The sequence below is a fragment of the Calidris pugnax genome, unplaced genomic scaffold (assembly GCF_001431845.1).
Source record: "Calidris pugnax isolate Ruff unplaced genomic scaffold, ASM143184v1 scaffold92, whole genome shotgun sequence".
Classification (NCBI taxonomy): domain Eukaryota; kingdom Metazoa; phylum Chordata; class Aves; order Charadriiformes; family Scolopacidae; genus Calidris; species Calidris pugnax.
Genome location: NW_015090823.1, coordinates 1,666,852 through 1,675,082, shown reverse-complemented (window position 1 = coordinate 1,675,082; position 8,231 = coordinate 1,666,852).

Below are 8,231 nucleotides of genomic sequence, written 5' to 3'. Positions count from 1 at the left end.
CAGAGGGGCTGTTAATATTCTGTGTCATTTTGATGTTGTTGTTTGTTGTTGTTTTTCTTCTTCTAAACACTGTGAATATTCACAACATTAAATTCCTATATTTGCGGCTATAAAGGAAATATTGGCTCGTTCAGTTTAAACTCCAAAGAGAAATGAGCTGGTCAAACCTAGTCCTCAGTATAATCCATATTTCTGCAGGGTGGTCTCTCCGTTGTAAAGCCATTTGGAGACATCAGGCTTCTGGCAGGATATGCTGAGAAAAGCCTGGAATTTGTCACGGATGTTTCTAGAGGCTGGCACTTCAGGTGACGTTGCTTTGAGAGTGCCAAAAGCCCATGGCAGGGGAATTGGGCAGATGTGTTGCAAAATGAGCCACCACAGTTGGGTTTGAAAGCATATTTTTGGATTAGAAAATCAATATTTGAATCAAAGAAGTGGAGAGAGGAAACAGATTTTTTTTGTAAATTATTTTAGTGTAGTTTCTCACCGACTATGTTGGGACCTGCTAATCAATATCCAACATTTTTTTGTTTTACTTTCTTTTGGTGAGAGACTTGATCCAAACACGGCTGGGTGCTCAGAAAGCCAACTTTAGAGATGTGCCATCAGAAATGGGGCTAAGATGTGGGCCCTGGGCTGCTGCGAGGGGAACTGTCGTGGTATATTCTGAGGCTAAGAGTGTTTGCTGGTTTCTTCTGGTTTTCTGGTGCTTGGCAAAGAAAAGGAGTAGCTGGTGCCACATGAGCTCAGAGATGCCGTGGCCTCTGCTTTATGGGACAGGGTGGAGGTGCCCAAGAAGTGTCTTGAACACTGGTGTCTTCTGCAGCGGGAGGTGCAGCGGTGGTGGCAGAGAGGATGCCAAGGTGGGCACGGGTAGAGCCAGCACTTCTGGCCTGTACCAGCATCACTTCTCTCAGCACAGCGTAGCCGTGGCTCCTGCCACGATGCTACCTCTGATTTGGGTCTCTGTGCTGAAGTTCTCTCTCACTGTATCTCTTTTCTTGACGTTCCTAAGGCAGAGTTACTTCTTGGGATGGGCTGGCTCCAACTTCTGCCTTCCTCCCACTGGCTCATGTCCCTTTTCCCCTCCTCTCCTTCTCCCCTTACGTTTTACTAAATTTTAAAATCCATTTTGGTTTGTTTGCCGTTAAGCTGCCCCCTGTTCCTTGGAACCATAACCTCCAATATTCTCCCCCGCCCCTTTGTTTTCCAGCTCAGCCTTTTGAACAGAACAGTATTGTGTTTTCACCGTTAATTTGTATTTCTTTCCCGTTGGTTGTATTTCACTGCACTTCATTAAGTTTTAGAGTGAAACTGGAGTCTGACAAAATGATGGGAAGAACCTTGAAATGTGTCTTCCCTTTAGGATGGAAAAAAACCTAATTGGAGTCTGTGGAGCTTCTACCTGTACGTTTCTTATGAATTTTTTTTTTCCCCCTTTACTTTGTGGATAAGGAGCTTGCATTTATGCAGCGGCTTTGATCCGGGTGCCATCCAGAGTGCACAGAGATCTCTTATCTGTCACCGAGGCTGCAGAACAGTGCACAGACGTGCTGCAAAATTGCTAAGGGCAGGAAGTACCCAATACTTCACCCAGCTTGATGTTGCAGGGGAACTTAAAGCAATAGAAGGCAGTTACTGCAGCTGGAAACAAACCAGAGCACCTGCACGTAGAAACTACCAGGAAGGCCTTGGGGAAATGAAAAAGTCCCAATATCCTCTCCAAAAATTGGTACCTTAATTAATGCAGTCCTTTTCTCTAGCAATAGGCAGAGTCACTGCTTTAGTACCTCCCAAGAGGAAAAAAAAATGCCTCCTGTGAAACTACGTGGCTGTAGCTGCATCTGAGGAGGCTTTACAACCATTGTGTTTCATTTGGCCAGAGTTACAGTTTAAACCAGAAGGGGTACTTCTTGTCTGCAGAAGCAAACCAAAGCTTTTCCAAAGCAAACTCTTTTTTCTCTTTTGCAGATTTGGTAAATCATGTCTTTCTCCCTCAAAACAACGAGGCCATTTCTCATTTTTTGTTACTGCTCCCTTTCACTGAAAGCACCTGTAAGGTCCCCTGCAGACGAGCATGTTGTGCAGTATCCACTGAGGTATAAAAATGATTACATTTGTGTGCTCCCCCTTTTCCCAGTCTCGTCTGGTGTGGAGCACAGCGAGCCCTTGTCAGCAGAGGAGCACACAATAGCATTCGGGTAATTAGAGTAACCATATGCAGTGGCAAATGGGATTCATGATAAGCAGAATGTAATTGTGTACCCTGGAATTTGAACCATATCCAAATACTCTTATTCAGATAATCAAATCTGGTTAAACTCTTAAAAGGCAGATAAATAACTATTTCAGTAATCTGATTTTTTTTTTTCCCCTTTCTTTGTTTATTTGCTTTTAATCAGTAAGGGAGAAAATAAGGAGAGGATGTTCTTAGGGGAGGAATCCAAGACTAAAACAGACACCTGCCCTTGAGCCACAAGTCTCCATGACTTAGGAGCATCACACAAGTAGCCGCAGGGATCTGAAGGAGGAGAGACGTGCTCCAGCTGGACTGTGGAGCTTTGGGTTGTAGGTATGCAGTGTCACGATGAAATACGGCCCCACGGTGCCACCCTGGAAGTGGCACCTAGTTTTGGTAGAGCTTCCTGAGCTCCTTTACTCTTCAGTGTGTGTGTGGCACCAGCCTTGGCTCTGGGTCCTCGTCATGCTCTGCAGGATCTCGAACAAGAGTGTTCAACCTGGGCTCACTGAGCTTCTCACCAAAAGCACAGGGAACAGCTCAGTCACCCAGCAGGCCCAGGGCTAAACAAAAAAAACCCGGGTTTTGGGTTCATTTAGAGTCATCAGCCTCGTGCCACCTTGCCCACCAGCATCCCTGATCCACCCTCAGACCCAGCGCAGAGCATCTGTGTCACGTATTGTCTGACCCAGGGCTGACGCTGCGCTCCAGCTGCTGCCAAAAAGCTAAATATGGTTCAGAGAGAGAGCATGGCTACCCTTCCCCTAGAAAATACCAGATATTGAAATGTGATATTGAGTAAACCTTCAGATTGCCGTAACTCTTGCTAAAAGTTGAGGCTGAGACCATTTTTTGTAATGCATTGAAGAATTTTGGATAGCTTTCAAAATATTTCCTTGGTCTGGATTTCAGCTGAGCAGGGATGAGACTTCTTTCTTCATTTTGCAGGCTCTTGAGGTTCCAGCCCTGCTTAGTGAGTCTGCCAGACTTCTGGGAGAGCTCTCGGAGCTGGAGTAAACCTTTGAACCTCTTGAGGTTCCTCATCACAACCGAGTTCTAATAACAAAGTTTCATCAAGTAAAGCTGAATGGGAGAGATGACCAGTAGGAATCATGTCAGCATTTCCCTTGTAAAATCTCTTCTGTCTGAGGTTTGTGAAAGTAGCTGTAAAAAAGATCACCCCGGGCTGAAATTTAGCAAACAAGATTTCAGACCTCAAGCTGGAACAATATCATTTGTGGGTTTTGGTATTTTTTTTTTTCTTTTTCCTCAGTGACTTAAGGAAATATCTTTGCTTCATGAGTATTTTCTGCTTTCCACCCTCCCCTTGGCTACCCCCGCAGTAGCCTGCCTGGGATCTGTGAGTGAAGGTGGGTTCTTCCTTCTACATCGTTCACATCCATAAAGATTCGAAGCCCAATCCTTGCTGATGATGATAACAAAATAGAATTCAGCTTTCTTGAACACATCTGTCCCGAATTTCCATTGCTCCTGTCCTTACTGTCTTGTTCACACCTGTGAAGTCCCTAGGAGTGGTCTGTAAGAGCACACAAAGTGGGGTTCAGCTACAGGGAATTAATGCATGTGACAGTTTTCTGGGTTATTATTTGGGAATATTCTGCCCTCTGAAACCCCTGTGCTGTTCTGTGGATTGTGGCTAAATTGCTGCTTTGTATTGAAGGACGTTTTAAAAGAATGGAATATTCCAGCCATTCAGTCCTCAAAAATCAGTTCTGGATTTGACTTCTCTCCTCATTCTTGGGGAAATGAGATATAAAATTGGGGTTCACGTAGAGTGGGGGAAGCAGGTTTCTGAATTCTTCACTCACCTGAACTCCATGAAGTGATGCTTCTGTGGAACTTCCTAGTCCAGACTAAAGCATGCGCCTTGATCTAATGTCCTCTGAGGTCAGTGGCTTGGGCTGTTGTTAACTTCAGAGGTAGAAACCCTTGATCTATCTGGGGAGAACTGCCACAATGACATTTCCTCCCCTTTTGAAAATAAGCATTGGCTGAATGTGAACAGCAGTCCTCCTCACGTTTACTTCAGCTACTGTATTTCAGAAATCAGAGGGTTACACCAAGTAAAAGGACCCAATTTTTTTTATTACACTGTTGCTTTAAAATAAAACTAGCTGGGCTGGGACAGAGATTTCCTTTTGTCCACAGAAGTGTGAAATCATTTCTGTGATTCTGAAAAAGCAAGAGGCCTGAAAGGGTTCACAAACAATAGGGGCTGGGGCGCATGAACTTATAGAGGAATGCACAGCTCTACACGGAGTGTGCTTCTCCCTACACAGTATTTAATAGGAACTTGTATGCCATTGATAACGTATCGTAATTGAACATTGTCATTAAATTACATATTTACCCTAATTACATAATTAGGTATGATTGTGCTAATTGGGTAAAGACGTAATTGACAGAAATCACCAGAAAACAAACATGGAGATTCGTGCCACCAAAAGAAAGTGTCTCAATACTGCTGTGAATCTCTCTTGCTCTCCTCCAGAAGAGGAATGTTGATAGTACAGAGGCAGCTACCGAAGAGCCAGGCATTGATAGATGTTGTGAAGGTGCAGAGGTAATGGTAATTAGATGGCTTCTGGTTTAATATTTGATCTCAATTCTTCATGTCAGTGAGAGCAGCAGATACTCTAATTGACGGAATGACTCGGCGCGTGACACTTTTTTCTGCTTGAAATTACAGTTGCTCTGGGATGCAAACACACTTTCATCTGTCCAAGCTTCATCTGAGCTTAGAGCGATGGGAACAAAATACCTGTAATTCTGAAGCCAAGCTCTCGTAAATGGGCAAAATTTGCCAGGATAATCTGTGCAGGTGGCTGCGGGGGTGTCTAAAAATTGACCAGAGGGTGAGTTCGGGATCAGACCCTTGGACAGAAGCTGCTTCAGTGTTTAGAAAATACTTTAAGATAAAGTCTCTTTCTATTGCTCTGTAAAGTGAGCATGGGTTGCATCCCCAGAGAAAGACTTGCTCATTACTGTCTCATTTGTGCAGGGAGGCGTTGGCATATGTTGGAACTTGGATGAGATGAGAATCTTTTCTCAGTGAGGACCTTCTCCCGCAGTTGGTGCTTGGACACTCCGTGGCACCTTGGAGCAGGTCTTGGTACAGCAGGACCACGTGTACCAAGCGGGGCACAGCTCCCCTGCTCAATATAGTGCCGGGGGAGGGAGCGAGAATGCTCTTTGAACAAGTGCCAGCACGGAGCTGACAGCTCAAGGATTTGTAAATGTGGTGATGAAGAGGAAGCTGAAGTTGCGATGGGAGAGCAGCGAGGAGAGGTGGCGAGTCATGAGCAAAACAGTCACAGTGGCATTTGCCAACCTGAAGAAAAAATTAGGTTATTTAGGCACAAGTTGAGAGCAAGAAATCTTTTCATGAGGAATTTTCTATTGTAATGTATCTATGAAAGGACCTTTATGAGTTGAGGATACAAATGGAACAAAGCACCTTTTCTCCGCCTTCTATTTGAGATCAAATTATTGGGGAGTTTTTTTTCTCGGCTCTGCTTCTAACTACCTGGTCTGCAAGCGTTAGCCTCGGTGCAATGGTGATGTTAGCAGTACTTTCCTTAATTAAACTGATCAGATATAGATAATAATTTTTAAATGGCTTGAGTTATGTAACATTTGTGACAAGATTGAGATACGGGAAGATATTTGCAAGGGTAAAAATGAGTAGCCTGGCCATGTGATACTGTGATGGTTTAGTTTATAGCTGCAGAATATGAAGTAGGGGGTTTTTGAAAGTCTAAAAGATCTCCTGTGTCACATAGAAATTGGGTGGGATTTCAGATCTTCCATCACCCTAAATGAACACACAGGTTCATTGGCTTCCATGGAGCTACGTTAGTTACAGCACTGGATTTCTTGTCAGAGGACAGACAGTCAGAGTACAAAACTGATGATGTTGCATCAAGGAATTGGGATGGTTTCAGGATGTTTTCAGACAGCAGTAAAGCTCCTGGTTCAGAGTATGAGGCCCTGGTTCCTTATCCAGATTTGTGGCTGGATCACTGTTCCAACTAATAAAATGGTTAACAGGGACTCCACTGTGAGGGTACTGCACTGTCCTCTTAACTAAAATAATATGTTGAATTTCCACAGAGCCTATCAGGTCAAAGTAAACTTTACCGAATATGGAGCCGTTAGAAATTCCAGTGATACTATCAACATCGTGTACATTTAAACCTTGCAGATTGTTTTTTTTTCAAATATTTCTCTGCCGTTGGAAGCTGAATCCTGAAGCGTGGTATTACTTCTCGCCTCCTTCCTTTATTTCTAGTCAGGCTTTGGTTGTAAAGGTAGGGCCCTGGCTTTTTCATAATCAGCAATGCTGCTTTATCCTCAGAAAATAGAAACAACCAAGATGCCATCTCTTCAGCACAGCTCAGCCTTCGTGCGTAGGGTTTGATTCCCTTGTAATCCCCTCCCAGCCCGGAGCTGCTGTGCCTGAGGATGCATTCACCTGAGAGGCAGGATCTCGGGGCTGATCCAGTTCCACTGTCTGCACTGGCATATTTTAAGATGCTAATCCCTGTTTGTAAGCCATAATAAATAGGCAGCCTACTGCTTTAAGTAATACCTTGGTGGGTAATGGGAATGACTCACAACGATAACATCCTGGTTGTTTGACTGTGAACTAATACAAGTTAAAAATGTAATGTGTTCCTTGTTAAGGGAACACCGTCTTATTCTGACTGCTGAGAGAGGCTCACTGTTGCGTTTCTGAGATCATTAATCTTAACGAGGGATTGATGCAAGGGTAAAATTTACTTAAAACTTTCTACCCTTTTTGCAGTTCTGCTCCTAATCCCACCTCTGCAATCATCCTCCAAACATTCAGGAGCCAAGGTGCCTGTTCCAAGGTCAACATTATATGTGTTCAGAAAGGAAAAGACATGTTAGGACAAATTTCATCCTAAGCCTTCTTTAAGTGCTTTAAATAATGTATGTATATGGTCTGTGCTGTAGTGCAGATGCATCTGTTGTGGAAGGGGAAAAAGTGCAGTTTTGGCCAGGGACAAAATTCCTCCTTGTGTGTAAAGTGACCGTGATCTTGTCTATATCCATCAGGAATAACCACGGCTGATTGTGTCTTATCTATACGTGGTGGGGGGAGCCACATTTGGTTTTGGTGTCTTTCCACCAGCAAAACATTCATTACGTCTAAATTAGCGCGCTGCGAATTGTGAGGACTTATTTTTTTTTGTTTTGTTTAAACTCGAAACCCTGACGTTTTGTCGGCTGTGAAGTGGTGGGTAGCTTCCAGCATTTTTGACTGCATGCATCCAGGTTGAGGTAGTAGGTTGTATAGTTTAGAATTACACCAAGGGAGATAACTGTACAACCTCCTAGCTTTCCTTGGGTCTTGCACAGAACGGCGTGATGAGCGACCATAATTCCTCAGCAATCTTTGCTCTGGACACATGGAAGAGGAAAGAGCAGGTAAGATGAGCTGGAAAACCTTTTCTTTTCTTCTGCCTCTCTAGAACTTCAGAAATGTTCGTTCTCTCGGCATTTTTTGACCTATCGGTGCTATATTCTTGAGTTTTTAGCAAATTCAGCAGACTAGTAATGCTTGTCTTCCTTTATTAGCATTCGAGCAGCGCAATGTGTAACATTCCTAAAAAGCACCATGGCAACATATCGGTGTTATTGCCTTCGCGGTCAGCAATCAGAAGTCTCCAAAGGTAACATGAAAAGCATCCTGGTTTGTGTGTGCTACGGAGATGTGTGAGCAGGTTTCCCTTCCCCTTCGCCTTCGACTGCTTCACTTAGTTCTACATCAAGAGTTAAACAAGGCTGTGCCCTCTATGAGACCTGGCACAACTCATTGTCTCTCAGGAAGCGTAGGAGGCTGGTGCCGGTGCTTCCAGATAAAGCCTGTAAGGGTTTTTTGTGAAAGTACCTAAATCTACACCGTCCTCGGGAGAGCTGTTCGTAGGGAATATCCAGTTAGTGA